The sequence below is a fragment of the Anser anser genome, assembly GCF_964211835.1.
Source record: "Anser anser genome assembly, chromosome: 2".
In the NCBI taxonomy this organism is placed as follows: Eukaryota; Metazoa; Chordata; class Aves; order Anseriformes; family Anatidae; genus Anser; species Anser anser.
The window spans coordinates 146,661,436-146,678,076 of record NC_139721.1 but is presented as its reverse complement, the minus strand read 5'-3'; the positions used below and the strand labels follow the sequence as shown (position 1 = coordinate 146,678,076).

The 16,641-nt window shown below is 46.4% G+C and overlaps 1 protein-coding gene across 2 annotated transcripts in view; it reads right to left on the bottom strand.

The window, feature by feature from the left end:
• Nucleotides 1–16,641, bottom strand: part of LOC310894013 (uncharacterized protein) — a 41,909-nt gene that overhangs the window by 20,159 nt on the left and 5,109 nt on the right. The window lies entirely within an intron of this gene.

Below are 16,641 nucleotides of genomic sequence, written 5' to 3'. Positions count from 1 at the left end.
AGGGAGCTGAGGGAGACTGGGATTCCCCAATTTTATAACCTGTCTGGCCACAACTTCTGACAGTCGCAACACTGATAGCCTAATTTTCCAGTTTTAACAGGAGTGATGATGGCCTCCAGATCCATGAAGTCTGGATCTTTTTATCCCTTGAGCCCTTGAGCAAGCTGTGACACCACAGAATACAAATTAAGGTTATTCCTCATTCTACACCCATGTAAGGACATTCGTCATGAGGGCTCCCGTCGCAGAAACCGAGGGGATATCGGCACAGACCCTGAGAGCCAGCTGCTGCCCCCCCCCCCATGGGGGGACCTTGAGGCCCACCAGTCCCCGCCGTGCGCTCGAGCCGTGCCGTTAGCGACCAGACAGAATAAGCACTTAGGCTGTGACTGATTAAACAGGGGTTACGGAGTATCTGAGGAGGCTGCCAAAATGCCTCATGATTAATCAAAATCTTAAAAAAAAAATTCAGGGAATCTGAGTGCTGCGAAATCTCACTCTGTTTTTCATCTCCCGGGAAGGTAAACAAACGGGCCTGCTCTGCAGCAGGGCTTAACAGGCCCGGGAGACCGTGGAGCCAACAAACCTCGCAGCCTTTTCCGAAGCAGATCCCTGTCCCTTTCCTAAAAACTGTTTTTTAGCTACCATGCCCTCTCCTCAAGGCCTCCTGGAGCATCTCCCTTAGCCTGGCCCTCTGTCCTTTCTCCTCCTGGCTGTCACCCACCACCTCTGCACAACGCACAGGGGCAGAGGGACAGGACTCCTGAAAACACAGTGTTGTCTGGGCAGGGAGCAGGCCTGTCAGGCCATTAAAGTGAGGGTAGCTTGGTCAGGTCACCTTCATACTTCAGGAAGATTTACGGTTGGTGAAACCCAGCTTTTTATTCAAGGGTTCCTCCATGCTCCTTCCATTTTCTCAAGTGATGAAGCCTGAAATGTTCTTCCCCTGGGCTGCCAGCATGAAATCCCCCTGAATGCCTCCAGGCATCCCAGGAACAGGGCAGCTGCTGGTCTGCCATTTATTCCAAGAACCTACCAGGGGTCCAGCAGCCAGCACACTTCAAACACAGGAGAAGGGTGGACAGAAGATGCCCTAAATTAGGTTCCTAAGTTGTTAGGAACCCAAATGTGTTAATATTGGACAGGAGCTGGTAATACCAGTTTTAATTGTGATGGGATTATCTGAAAACCAGAGAGAGCACCATGCCTGTGGTGTCGAGGTCCTGAGCCTGGGGTTTTTCTGCACCCTGGCCATTCCTGATGGTGTTTCAGGGAGGCTGCCCTGTGCTGAGCCGTTTGCAGCGGGCTATCAGGTGTCTGCTTCATTATGCATTGACTGCAATGTGCTGATGGTGTCTGTCTGTTTTCTGCCTGCCCACTGCTGTCAGACACAGGGTGCTGGAAGCAGCTGGGAAAGCAGCGTAGATGCCAGGGGCCTGGTGGGGTCCATTCCTGCCCCCAGGCTGGGGGGATGCCCTGCACTGAAACACAGGGAGACGCCGAAAAAGCTCCGTCACACACAGGCTGTGCTCTCTGCTTATACAGACTGGATAAGTAAACACGCAGACAGAATAAAGCCTTTTAATCATTTAAATTCGCATGTCAGTACTTTGAAGTTTAAAACAAACATAGTGGGGAGGTCATTTTCTGCACGGCAACACACACGTTGGGAAAAACTTCGGGCTTCTGAGTAAATTGCATCCTTATCCAAAAGGCCAAGGGCATTGACACGGATCTGGGCCCAGAACTACAGGTGTCAGAGCTGCAGTGCCCGGCATCACAGAGACATTTTTCTCCTTGTGTCTCTTGTATGCTTGGTGTCCCACGGCACCTCCTCACAGCCACAGCTTCTGTGACCACTCTGCTTGGGGAGCATCTTTTTCCCCACAGAAACAGAAAAATGAAATATAATGAAAATATATTGTTTGCTGAAGTTTTGCTAATCTGCAGAGGGAGCCAGACAGGAAATTCGTACATGGGTCCTCGTTGACATTGCAAATAACATAAACTCCTTATTTCCTCCACAGCTGGCTGGAAGCTTGGCCTCTTCGACACAATGAGGGGAAATCTAATTTTCTGTTCGTCGTGTTGTTGGAGGTTCTCGTTTTTACAGCTGCTATTTGAATCCCCCTACTTTTTATTAAAAGGATCTTGTTTCTCCTTCCATGCTGGTTACCTCCCAGAAAAGTAAACCTTTGGAAGATCTGCCGTGCCACCCCCAGCTCTCACATCCACTGTGCTCACAGCAGGCGTTAAGCAATCCGCCCAGGGTGCACATCCCACTCCCTGCACAGCATCCCATGCGGCGGGGGCTCGAGACCTCGCACCCCAGCCTTCCTCTCCCTGCCACTTCCCAGCACAGCGGCCACCCCCAGGGACTCCTCCAAAGGATGATTGAAAGCAAAAACATTGGCAAGAGCTGGTCTGGATGCGCCTCAAATATGTGCCCCATGATAGAAATGCTTGTGGTTATCCCATGAACCATCTTCCGGACAAATGTTTTGAATTATCTGTTTCCAGGAACGAGCTCTTGGGAATGGCCCATAGAGACTTTCCCAAAAGTGTTATCCACCTAGAGCCAAGCAGTAACCCTGCAGCACAGGTAAAACCCCGTTGCTGTGCCCTGTCTTCCCTGCCTGCAGCCTCCAGAGCCCATGCCCATGTTCCCCTCGGGACGTGACAAGGTCTTGTTAACAAATTGCTTCCCACGCAGCAGAGCTTGATCCACCTCTCCAAATTATCATGCTAAGGCTCCTGTCTGCAGACTGTTAAGAGCCGCCCAAATTAATATTGAGCAAAGTCCTTAGTGTGTTATGATAATGGCATTGGTTAATAGAATTAGGGGAAATATATTCAGAATAAAGCTGCTGTGTGTACACAAAGGCAAGATTAATACACCATTGTCGAGCCAGGGCTAAGTCAATAAAGTGGAACAGATTGGGAGCCAGGACAGCAGGCAGGTAAACATTAATCTGCATGTGTGATGTGGAGCTGAGAGACCAGATGTTACTTGAAATCTGTGCATATGCATGGGGTGTAGGGGAGGGCACCACAGCCGCTGTTACCTTACACCTCCTCATGCCGAGCAGGAAGAGCTGCATTCTTTGTGATTAACCCAGCCTGAACTTTGAAATGTGACTCCCAAATATTTGCAAGAAACTTGCAACTAAGACAAAGGTTTGGGGTTTGAGAGGTCCTTTGGTTCTGCAGTGTGCAGCTAGCTTTCTGCAGGCCTCTGCACCTCCTGGGACCTCCTTTGCCTATGTTCAGAGCAAGATTGCCCTCCAAATGTATTTCCTTTGTGTGTCTTATTTCCAGGGGGAATTACTATGGAATTTTCAGAAGGGAAAAACAAGAAGTCAAAAGAAGAAGTATTAAACCCTAAAACTAAAACTCTGGGGAAGTTTTTACCTATTTCAAAGGAGAATAGCACAGCTGGTCACAAAGTAGCAAGCAATTCCAACTTCAAAAGAAGTTTTTGCCTAAATACCTGGATAATGCTTTGTTACACAGCTCATACCCACAAATGCCAGTATTTCACCACATCCTTTACACCTTTTTAATCAGCTCATCAGCAACTCAAGCTATTGTAATAGAAGGCACCCTGTTTCCAGGAATTACGTCTTCACACCTATAAATTTCTTCTGTAGAGAAAGAAGGTCTTATATTCCAAGGGCTTTAACGGAGGCACATGCCCCAGCTTTGACCAGCCATTAAAAGAATCCCCTTTCCTTCTCTCATCCCAGAGCAATCAGCAGGGTCCCCAGATGATAAGCAGAGCGAGGAGGGCCCCAGTGATTTCATTCCCCATGGGTGCAGCATGCCCACCGTGACAGCAAGCGTGGGGAAGGTCCCAGCTCCTGCAGCACACATCTCAGCCAGCGCAGCCTACTTATTTTACCCTTGTGAAAGTGCTTTAACTTAAGAATAAAATATTGTTTTACCCTCTGCCCTGCTGCTCAGTGTAACTCTAGTGTTAGCTTCCAAAACTGTAACAAACCTCCTAAACAAACAGGTTTTAAGCTCTGCTTCCAAACAAGGCTGGATAAGGAGCAAGCAAGCTGAATTAGGTGCAGTTCATTGCCCTTTCCTTGGCCTCCTGCCCCCCAGAAGTGTGTGGAGGGGCTGCCCTATAAATGTCCGTCCAAGGTGGATGCACCACAGCAGGGTGTGCTGAGAACGGCTGGCATGTGAAGGAGGTCTCCTGGAGGGACAGCTAGCTCTTTTCTGAGGAACACCGAGGGACAGGACGTAACTCCCACTTTTACAGCTCACACAGAACTGAGTAACGGGGATATTTGACTCCTCATTTGCACAGGGTGGGGAATAACGTAATCGCTTGGAGCCAGCACAAGGACTCTGATGTTTAAACCTGTGGGGTTGGAGTGAATCATTTCCCTGAGGTGGGCAAAGCGGCCCTGCTGTGGCTGTGAGCAGCTTGGGTGCTCTGGGCTGTGTCACCTGTGTGACAAAACAGGGCTGAAGAGGTTGATTTTGCAAGGTGCTAATGGTTGGTCAGTCTCTTTCCAAGGTGAGGGTGAGCTTTCCCATCGTCTCCCCTAAGAGCACAACCCTGGAGGCCAGCAGAGCAGGAGGGCAGGGAGGAGAGTGAGGTTATGGAAACTTCCCAGGGGAGGGTTATTGCAGAGACTGAGCAGGCTCTGGTATATCCAAGCACAAGTAAACGTAGCAGTGTCAGACCCAAGTGCCCTGTTTTGTCTCATGACAGCACCTTCGCAAACATCTCAAACATTTGTTTTCCTTTGTGCAGCCTCACATGCCACCACGCAGCACCAACAAATACAAGCTCCGTGCTTTTTAAGCACAGCCTTATGAGGAAATATTGTTACAAGGAGCCACGGCTCAAGCCTGGCATGAAGATAAAAGTGAACGCAGGAATAGCAGGCAGGCAGGAGTGTGAGCAGAACAGCAGCTGCAAGGAGAAGAGAGGCCAGGAACAATTGTAATGGCTCCTGGGAGCGCTATGGAGAGAATCCTTCCCATCCGAATTCCTTCAGATACCAGGAAATTCAGGAGACCTTAGGAATAACTTGCTGTGGAGTTGGTAAAAGCTGCTTTCTGACTCTCTGGACTAAGACAGCCATCAGAAACAAGCAAGTATTTTTTTTTTCTTAGGTGCAGTGACCTGTGTTACTGCTGTAGCACCATCCTCAGCAGAAGGAGCTGCCACCCTGCAGCAGGGTCTGTCCCATGAGCAGGAGCTTTTCAGAGCTCCCATGAAATGGGGACCATTAACTCTGTCTGGGCCCTTGGATATACAGATGCTCTGCTTGACGTCCACCAGGCCCAGCTTCAGAGAACAGCTGCTTAGCATACTCCAAAGTTCACATCTTTTTAAAGACATCCCCACTCATCATCCCAGACCACTGTTTCGCACATCCTGGCCTCCGGTCTCAGCCGTCTCAGCAGGCCCTTGTGCCAAGGACACCAGGCTGGCTGAGAGAAGCAGCTGATGGGGACACCATTTTGCCCCAAAGCCATGGATTTCACTGAATTCAAGGGCAAAAGGTCATCAAACTGCCTGCTGCTGAGGCACTTAGTAAAGTTTTGCCTGGTTACTTGTCACTCAAGGCCGTAGGCATGAGTTAGACAAAAGCACCTAAATCCTCAGGAAACGGAGCTGCTGCTTGCTGCCAGCAGGAAGCAGGATTCACCCCACTAACAGCAGCACCCGATTCCCTGACAATGGCAATACAGCGGCAAAGGCAGGGCAAAATTTCCCTTGGGGGAGGGGGGTGATGTTATTCTGACGTGGGGGAAAAAAGGTTCACTTCAGCCCCAAGTTAGCTCCCCAGTGTATGATCACGGAGGACATCAAAGCAAGGGAATTCTGTGTCCACATCCTGTCTCCTCAAGACTTACGAGTTTTTTTCCCACCCTTGGGTCATTCTGTGGCTCCAGTCTGAGCCCTCAGTTGTACTTCCACATCTGAAGTGCAGACAAAGAAATGGCACTGTACAGGGCTGTGTCAACAGGCAGAATGTCTTCCCTGTAAGAGAAACAGGAGACCCTGGCATGTCCAAGATTTCCTTGAGCCCCTGTTTTGCCCCAGCCTGACGCTGAGCTCTTGCTAAGACCCTGAGAGCTGCTGCCGGAGTGATAACCCCAGCCCCTCTCTGAGCCACCACTCGACAAGTCCATGCCTCCCACCCTGGGCCTGATGCTGGTATCTATCTCCATCTCCATTTGATTTGAAGAAGGCTGAACCACCCACAACATCGGTGGGACCCTCCCTCAGCTGTGGGGGACACAGGTCTCATAAAGGAGCAGGGGGGTCGTCCTGGGCCTGGCCCCTCTCCTGGAGGCCTCCCCGCGCCCCAGGCCTCGGGCGGCCGCAGACTTGGCAGCTGGCGCTAGCTGGCTCCACCACACAGATCGTTCCCTAAATATTATGTTTTTCAGGGTGTTGGTTTTAGCTGTTGTATTTGGCAGGTTTCCTTTGTTGCCTTTAGGAGCAACGACTTACTGATAGGAAGAAAAATTTGACGACATTAGCGGCTTATTCCAGCCCCCTGCTTTGTCTCCTGCACACACACATGCCACCCCTTACTGCCATGCCCAGAAATGGGGCCAGATGGTGAGGACTGGTGCTCAAGGCAGCGTATTTCTCTATCTTCCTCCCTGAATAACATTTCCAGAATTAGACTTTCTCTCTGTGTTTTATTGTTTTTGTTAACTTTTGACAATTTCTTGGTAGGAAGAGATGTGGGGAAGGTCAGGAAGTTCAGATTTTCCTGCTGGAGACTTGTACAGAGTATTTGTCGTTCTTAGCACTGCAGGCTGGCATTTCAAAACTCCCTCTTGAATGCCAAAAAAGTAGCTACTGTCTCACCAGAGGTCAGATCCAGTGTGCTGGAGATCTGTGAGGACCTCAGCGGATATAATCCCTGCTCCCTGGAAAACTTCTGAAAAAGTTGATCTTATTTCAAATTTACTTTAAATACTTCAGCCACACAAGTACCTGGTCAGGAGGAAGAGGAAGTGAGAGCTGGAGGATGGTGCAAGGAGAAGGAGAGACAAGAGTGATCTCTTTTTTTCTAACGCGGTTCTTCAGTCTGTGAATACCAGTTGTTACTGCAGCTTTGGGATTTGGGCTGAAGGTTTATAGTGAAGACATTCAAAACCCCTGCCCTATTCTGAGCAAAACATGCATAAGCGGAAATAAATACATAAATATTCAGCTGAGGCATCAGATGCTTACCAAGGCCACCCAGTGAGTTGGCTTTTATTTTAGACCATCTTTCTGTTCTGTATTTGTGCATGTCTTTCACCACGGGGTGCTTGGCTCCAAGGGGGACCAGGACCTACCACTGCTGCACCAACGAGGGTGTGAGGCCTCCCGTGCTCCATGCACTGAGCCTCACTGTGTGCATCTCACTGAGTCTCATCCAGAAACTGCCGGGAAGCTCTGCAGGGTGGGATATTTTGGGGAGGAAACCTGGCAGGGCTGATTTCTGAACACACTGAAGGGCTTCATCTTACTTAGCGTTAGCTGCTGGAAGGTCACTGCTTAGTGACTGGTCCTGCCAAAGTATTCCTGTTCCCATTAGAGCAAGTGCAGAAGAAGGGGCACCTCTGAAGGTGACTCCCCTTCTGTCTTCTCTTGGGAGGGGCAAATGACCTCCCTGAGTCCTCTCTCCTTGTTTCCCAGCAGAGGGAACCTGGATCATTTACCTTGGATCTTCATGACCTGGGGCCTCCCAGGAGGTGGGATGAAGCCTGCTCAGAGAGGCTGTGTGGGTTTTGGTACAGTTTGCCAAGGGCAGGGAGAGCAGTGCCTAATTCTCGTCTCTCAGCTTGTTCTACAGACCTTGGCTTGGCTTTTGGGAGCTCCCAATGTAGCCAAAACCAATGTCACCTCTGGAGCTGAGCCACAGAGATAACCAGCTTCCCTTTTAATGCTGCAGCTGCCTCCTAAACACCAGCTGAGGATCCAGTTGAGAGGAGGACATGTTGTACTATGTGCAATATATACAAGTTACAGGATAATTTCTGTGTCCAGGAACCCACAGTCTAAATTAAGACAGGACTGCAGTGAGAGGTCTCACAAGAACTGGCAACAGGGAGGAAGGAGGATGGGAGATAGGAACCTTGCTACAATCTTATCCTTCTTTTAGCGCTCTGCCTTTTTGTTTAAGGCAAGCGTTCCTGTTTTCTAGAATGATCTCCCAGCACATCCCACTTCTCTCCTGTTTGTATCTGTCAATATCTGGTGCTTATATTGCATCTCTAGATACATAATGCATCAAATTCACATATGGTATTAATAAGCAGTGGGTATCTGCACAGAATGGTCGCAAAGAGCATCTGACTGATTGCATTACAGGACGCCTGGAACTGGGCTCACTTTCCCAGATGAACATACACAGGACATATCCAAGACCATTTTTTTTTCTCCATTCCTTCTCATCACATATTTTCGGGACTCAAAGTCTGGACAAGCAGAACATCACGATGTCAACCAAGGGAAGATGTAAATCTCCTTAAGTAATTTTTAATGAAAAAGAATATTGAGTTACTCTGAGTGCCATAGTTTCTGGGTGGCTGGTTTTAACTTTAGCAATCCATACTTAAAGGGAAATTTTACAGTCTTAATATATTCCAGATGTTCTCCTAGTCCCAGATGAAAGCTCTGTCGTCGTTTACTGTTAATATTTTTGTCAGCAGTAGAATTTTATTGTAATACCCCATCTTATTTGTAGTCACTATTAGTCATGAGAGAAACTTCCTCCAAAAGCGATCCTTGGGTCACTCGTTGAGTGTCCTGTCTCACTCCATTTAATTAAAAACCATTAACTGATTGTTGTGTCCAAGACTTGTCTGTATAAGGCACATATAAAATGACTTTTTACCTGATGAAAACCATTTGCTTCTAACAGCTAGACTAAAAAAATAAAGTTATATTCTACGGTAACAATAGTTGGCTTTGTAACAGCTCTCCGGTGGAATGAAAACAAGAGATTTGCTTTGAAAATAAGCCTCCATGAACTTGGATCGACAACAAGGGACATGAAGGTTTACTGCAAAAACAAGAAATGCATTTCACGCTGTTAAGCTTTGATCAGATGCTAGTTTCTCACAAGGAGAATAGTATTTAAACGTGGCAATTTTGATCCTTTGTAGTGACCGACAGTCTAATTACAGAGGGAAGGGAGCTGGGGGAACAAAACGGAGTAAATTATCAAAGCACCAGTCCTCTGGATGGACCTCTGAGGACCTTTCTTATCCAATGAAGACCAGCTAGAATCAAAAAATTGGCACGTCACGATGATGTCCGCATGATATTCAGTCAGCAAGCAAGTTGGAAGCTGCTATGTTATTTTTTCCTCACTGCCATCTCTGAAGCTCAACCTGGATTTTGAAAGAAAACTGTCTTAATTGTTTTTGCTCTTGCCTCATTACTTTCTCCACAGGGCTCTGGAGCTGCTGTCGGCAGCTGAGAGGAGGCTTGGGGACACACACGCTCCCAATGCTTTGGCCAGCTCTTGGGCCAGCTCTTCACCGCCAGCAGCAGGGTTCTGCTCTCTGGGAGAAAAAATAAAATAAAAGGCTTCTCTGGCTACAACAATGGTAGAGACTAGGTTTGCTGCATCCCGAGGTGTTGCACAGGGACTTGGAAGTGGTGAGGCATGTCTTTTAGTCCTGACCTATATTATCAATATGAGCGTACTAGGCCATGAACCACACCAACAGTGACCCTCTGACGTGAGATGTTCTCATGTTGGATCCTGGGAGTGAAATGTTTTATAACATGATGAGAGCCTGAGCAACTATGCTGAAGCAACAGAAGTGTGATGTCCACTGCTGTCTACTCAAGCAAGTCCTGACCAAAGGGGTCTAACTGGGCTGCAAATCCGATATTTGCTCTGCCCTCTGTGTCTTCTGCCTCCAGTTTTGGTGCTGGGACACCCATGCTACTGTGAAGCCCCGGGAATACAGATAGAAACATAACACTAGGAGACAGGATCTATTCCAAAGTCCTTGTTTGCATCATCTGGATGAATATGAGCAAATGTAGATTGGGATTTGTAGGGAAGTGAAGGTATGTAATAAAAGCCCCAGGCCTCTTGTCTTTGGGTGTCTAATCTTCCTGTGCACTCTATTGGCACCTCAGAGTGTAATCAAAGCTTTTTTTAACCTTTTCAAAAGTCTCCTTTTAAGTTTACAAACATGCTTAGAGCAAGACTTAGAGCGTAAGCTAAAACGTTATTAGAGAGAGAAGTATTATCCAGAGGCAGCATTCTGATTACAGCAATAATGAGATAAAAGTTTCTCAGGTTTCCTCTGTCCTGCAGCTGCAGCTGTGGTCATGTCTTTGGGAAGCAGCTAACAGAAAGTGCTCTCCCTTCAGCTGAGCTCTTCACTGTATGAAGCTATTCACAAGAATATAATGGAGTCACGACAAAGGAAAGGAAGAGGGGGATATTTTGCAGCTATAGAGTGTGTGTAATGAGCCTTCGTATCATGGAGGCTCGAAGAGGTCATGGCTCATCTGAATGTCGTTGAGACGCTAATGTGCTGTGAATTCGGAAAATTCTGAATTTCCTTTTGTACAGCAGTGCTGTACGCTGCTAGTAGTTTCAAGTGAACCACATCTAATTACGGATAGTAAAACTATACCTGCTGGTGGTAGGCTACTGGGTGAATTTTAGAAAGACTTTAATTGGAAGGGAATAAGCCCTAGTAAGGGGATTGGGCCTAATGCATGCCCTCCTTTTAGTTTGGCACCACCACTATCATCCAGGTGTTTTCATCCCATGTGAGCATATAATCTCCTGCAATGCCTGCACTGGGAGACGAATGACAGCTAACACAGAATAGACACAGCAGCAACTTCTGGAAGCAGCCTGCACACTTTTCTGGTGTCTGTGGTTAAGATGGTCATTGGAAAACATCTCTGTCTACATGGAAATTGCAGATCAATGTTTACTACTGACTTAAAAGCCACCAGACTACTGAAGCATCCTCTGATGCTGAACAGATGACACCACCACTGGATATTATACATTGCATTGTCTTTGAACCCTTTATGGCTTTAATCTCTCTGATATTTTTGCAGAGAGGAACCTTCTAGCTAGTTGAAACCTGTTATGACAAAATTCCTTTTGTTTGTTACTTTCTACAGACCCTGAGTCTGTAAGCCATAGACCAATAACTACCAATATTTACTTGGCACTGCAGTTGGCACACGTTATGATTTGCACTGCATTGGGGGTGAGCCAGGAGAAATGTCAGACTTTACTGGATGAAGGTTGACTAACTGGCTGAATTACACATGGCCTGCTGGTTAACATCATCTTGTGGTATATTCATGAGCTGCTACTGAGCAACCCCATGCACTGGCTTTCTTTTGCCGTTCTTCCACTTTCTTTTCATTCTGGCCTTTTTTCTTCAGTCGTTCACAGGATCTCTTTTCCTCAGCTGTGGCCTTTATTTTCTCTTATGCTTTCCTTTTCCACCCCCATCCATAACCTCATCTCCCCACAGCCTCCCCACACCTTTGTTGCCTCTCTGCCCCTTTCAGCCCACCAGAAGATCCCTCTTGCCCCCCGCTCTCCTCTCCCTGCTCTGCAACCCACCGCTTCTGGGCCTCCCTCGGGCCCCTCACCTCCTACCTGTGTTCCCCAGGCACAGATCAGGGGGAGCTGTGGCTGTCAGCAAGAAAATACCTGCTACCAGTAGCTGCCAGGGAGGTTCATATTTGGCAATGGAGTGGTTGATACCACGGCTTGTATACTTGGTCGGTTGTAAGACACAAATGTGAACAATTCTTTTTTTACAGGGGCTGTCAGAGGCACTGTATTTCCCTTAGAGACAATGCATTTTCCTCTTATGTATGCATTGCTACTGCCCTTCAATACATAATTCAGGTCTTCTTATTCAAGATGGTAGTTAGAGACAGTTCTAGTACATCACTTTTTTTTCTAATCAATTTATAAAATTATCTGTATGTAGAGACCTGCCTTCTTGGACAAGGAAAATATTCTTTCCACTCCTTCATATGACGAAGGAAAGGACATGATAAACGTAATGCATTTCAACAAATTATAGAGTATGACTCTGAAAACAGAGCTAATACCACTCCCTGGTACAATTATCCTTAACCATGCACAATCTGCTTGGTAATTCACTTCCAAGTTTTTACCAACATTTTTTTTCAATGAAAGTGGCTGAATCGATTAATGAAATGTTGTTTGTTGAAATCAAAATGTAAAGCCAGCTATTTGAAAGCTAGTATATGCCTGGAATTATATTGTTTTTTATCTTTTTGTGTTGCCATTATACTTTTAAAATACAAAATAAAGACAAAAACAAGTAATGTGCAGACAATTTTTGGTGTATATTGCTTCTACATGTTGTGTGAAGCCTGACAGTCTACAGTCATCTCTTCAAGAAGCTCTCCTGTAATACCTGCAGTAACTCCAATGACAATTTTTACTACTCTTACCTATCCATAAATTCTGAACTCATTTTCAACAGGGCAAATTCCTTTTGTCTACCTTCTAGGGCATGCACCTTGACAGGTCAAAGATGTTATCGGAACAGATGCTATCATGACAACAATTTACATGAGAGGTAACCTGAATAACCCAAAGTGCTTAGACCCAGCTGTAGGCCATGCCGGCTCTGTTCCTCTGCACTGCCTGTGTGATGGGCACCACAGCTCCCAAGAAAATATGGAGTAAAAATCATCTTGGTACACCAAAATGTCCATGTTTCACACGGGGACAAGATAACTCACTGTACAGTCACTGAACCTTTGCAAGAAAACCTGCTATCAAGTACAGGAGGCAAGCGTCTGCTATTTAAGTACCCAGCCAGAAAATTTCTCCCATGCATACCATTCTTCTACCTGGCTTCCTTCACTGCAAGCAAAGTCTGCAATATTATCGTGTTTTTACTGGCAAAGCCTCAAGCCCCAGTTATTCTCATTTCAGGTGTGAACTCTGTAAAGTCTGACAGTGATGAAAAATTGAGGGCCCTGTTTTGTTTTTGCTTTGCTCTACAGTTAAGATTTGTTAAAATGCTGGGTTGATCCCCATCGAACTCTAACAAAAAAAAAATCCAACTTAAACAGCAGCTGGGAGGCCTGATGTCACCCTAGGAAGTCCAGCGAACTTTTCCTTCCCCTTCATGACCCAGGAATAAAATAAGAGAAGTTCTGCAGCATAAATATCAGGTATCCCCTTGAACCAATAATCACAAGCTAATCTGCCAATAGACAATCCGAACGGAGTGGATAACTACTGGGAATGCAATGGGGTCTTTTCCCCAGAGGAGACGCTGGTCTGGGTCTCTCCCCTCTGTGCGGCCGCCGGGTTTTATGGAACAGGAAGGAAGAGCCTCTCTGGGACCCTTATCCTGCTCCAACCTGGCTGAACCAGCCAACAAGCTGAAAAGATGTGGTCTGTGGGAAAGGAAGGCAGTCTGACAGAGAGAGTGCAGCCATGTGAGCCTCACTTCCTTCCGTAAGCAGACTTGGTACGAAGAGTACAGGCCTTTTTTATTTATTTTATTTTATTTTATTTTATTTTATTTTATTTTATTTTATTTTATTTTATTTTATTTTATTTTATTTTATTTTATTTTATTTTCTCCCCAGAGATATTTAATTTGCAGCTGCTAGCAACCTTTAGAGGAACTTCTGTCTAGGACTCCTCTTACTTTGCAGTTTAGGCACTCGAAGTGTAGTTTGCATTTCACATCCAGGCACCTGAGCTGGTGTGGGCACCCCCGTTCATGCAGAGCAGTCAACCAACAACCCAGAAATTTCAGGAGTGGTCACTCTAGGTGGACTCTGTGGCGTTTCTCTCCTTTTTTCTTACTCCTAAACATATATTTAATTTCTGTGCCAACCACAAACAAGAAGTGGAGTTTCCACACAAGCCCTTTGGTGCAACGAAAGCAGCCCCCCGAGTTCACCGCGTGCAGCACGTTCTCCCTCCCAGCAAGGCTTTGGAAGAGCAGCACCTTTTCATAAAACAAGCTATTGTTGTCTGTGTTTGACTGCAAGATTAATGACGAATCAGCTTGTTACGAATGCCTCTCTTCATCCCTTCCTTTTCCCTGACTGGTGTCTTGCTTTCAGGACAGATGGTGTGACTTCCTTTGCAGCTCTAGTTCCCACTGGGCACTTCTTGTCCTGCCGCTGGGGAGCACTCCCAGGTAGGGCAGCTCGTAAACAAATCTGTCCTTACAATTGCTCAACGACATGAGCTGCCTATAAGCAGTCCAGCAATGTTGGATAAGGAGCCAGTCCAAGCTGGAGACCCTTGAGCATGAACTGAATGCAGTGAATAAAGACGGATGGGTGATTGGTTTTGCTGCTTTTGTAAAGCAAGCTTCAAATTAAAATAAATACATTAAATGTGAACTTAGCTATGATCCAAAACAAAATCCATGTAGAGCAGAGGTAAGAAGTGCCAGATACACAAGACAAGCAGTCAGCTACTTAAACAGAGTGCATAAATCAATAAGTGATTGTCATTTGAGGATTAAAATATGTAATATAATGGAATCAGATGCATTACAGGAGTTCCTGCTTCAGTCTTTCATTGTTCCAAATTCATTGTTCTGAAAGACTATTGCAAAATCTCTTTTCCTGAAAGCACAGATGAGTGTAACTTGCAATACATTTCAGAAAACAGCATATGCAGTTCCTCACACTTGAGTCATTAGGATCGTGTTAAAAAAAATCTATGTACTGCAGAGCAAGGATTTTTTTCTTTTACAGTATGGAACCCTGTTAAAAGACAAACATTACTTCCCCCAGAAGGTCGTGGGAACAGTTTCCCATAGAGCTCTGCCCAGGAGTTTCTAGTTAAATGGCAGCCATTTTATTAAAATGTCTGTTTTCTGTCAAGGAAACTTAGCACATCTTTAACTGTCAGAAATGGCTGTACAAACATGTGCTATAGGCAAACACAGAGTCCACGTACAATTACTAATAGCACTCTCTAACTTCCCCGATAACAAGAAGCTTATCAAGCCCTCGAGTTACCACTGTCACCATTAGGGAGCCCTGCGCTCAGCCACGACTGACCACGCAGAGGTACTGCAGCAGTATTACCTCCCGTCCTCACCTCGGGGTTAGCCTGTGGTACACGCCTTTGAGTTTGTTATTCATGTCTCATTTTTAACAGCGACTGTTAAAGCAGGAATGTCTTTACTTAATTGCAAAAGCTGGTTGAAGAAAAAGCCCGGAGGCAGACCTTGTGGCTTCCCTTCCCATATCAGCAGAAAGCCATTTCTTCATCCTGGCAAGTCACCCAGCTGCTCCGCTCTTCCTGCGCTGAACCTAAGGCACACCATCGCCATATCTCAGCACGCCCCAGTCCCGGCTTCCCCGCTGGGATTCATTTCTCCCATGCTTGCTTTCCTTTACTCTCTCTTCCAGTGTATACAATGATTTGAATTTTCTAACACACACATGTCGTTATACATTTCAGAGGAGGTAACATCAAAGAAACACAGCCCATACTGAGGGCAGAAGGTGATGAGGTATTTCCTGTGGAAGTTCATGCTCCGGTCTTGGAGCTGCGAAATATTATTGTTCGGAGGAGCTGAATCTTCAGTAACCTTAGGAGTTTATGTAAGCTTATATTATGTGTGGTGTTCTTTAACCAATGTTTGGTAGGCAGTATGAGTTATTTGGCCAGGATTTTTACGGCAACCCAGTAATAGGGGAGAGGAACACAAACTGTAAATTTATGGTATCCAAAAGTCTCTGAAGTTCCCACTTAAAAAGCCAGCGTTGTGCGGTGTGGCACGGTCATCCTTTGACACACGCTGCCCCGAGGCACTCTGCTTGAACCCACCTTCTGCAGCTTTTGTTGTCGAGCCAAACACCGTTTTCCTTCGACTTTGTACAGCACCCAATTTAATATAGCCTACATACCAGTTAAGATGCTGATAAAGTATAAATATTTACTGCTGTTACTGGGTTTGAGAGACAGCTACTAAGTTAGCAGCTACGGGTAGCTGGAACTGGAAAAAGATGTCCCATGGCAGCTGAGAGGTCCAAGAGGTGGCAGAAGAGATGGCAGGAAAGATGCTGGGCTTCAGCAGAGGTCTGGAGAGAAAGAGGTCCAGCCGGGTACTGCCCAAGTACAGGACGAAGCCATTTGTGAGGACAGGTACACAGGTATCCAGGCCTGGATGCAGACAGCTTGGAGCACAGACCAGGCAGGGCACGGGAAGCTGCCATATAGCATGACAAGTGGGGCTGGTCACCGGTACATCTGGGATATTTCCGTGAAGCTTATTTTTACTGTCGTGGACTGAGAAACCACTGCTCTGGGTGGTGCTCACAGTCCAGCACCTCCTGTGCAAGAACCCAGGGCCACAGAGGAGCAAAGCCTGAAGCCGACTTCAGGGACAAGATGCCGCAAGGGAAGATTTCCTCAGGCGTGAGGGGATAGGTTCTGCCCTACTGCATGAAAGTTTAGATCCTTCCCATTGCTCTTTCAGTTTTACTGGGTGTAGTGCTAGAATGGAAATGGCTATTGCTTGTTTTCAAACCATCATTTAATCCTCACATTTGAAAATCTTTTCAGAATAACACCGCATTTCAACTAATTACTGCATGAAAAAATATATTCCAAAGTACAGAAATTATCG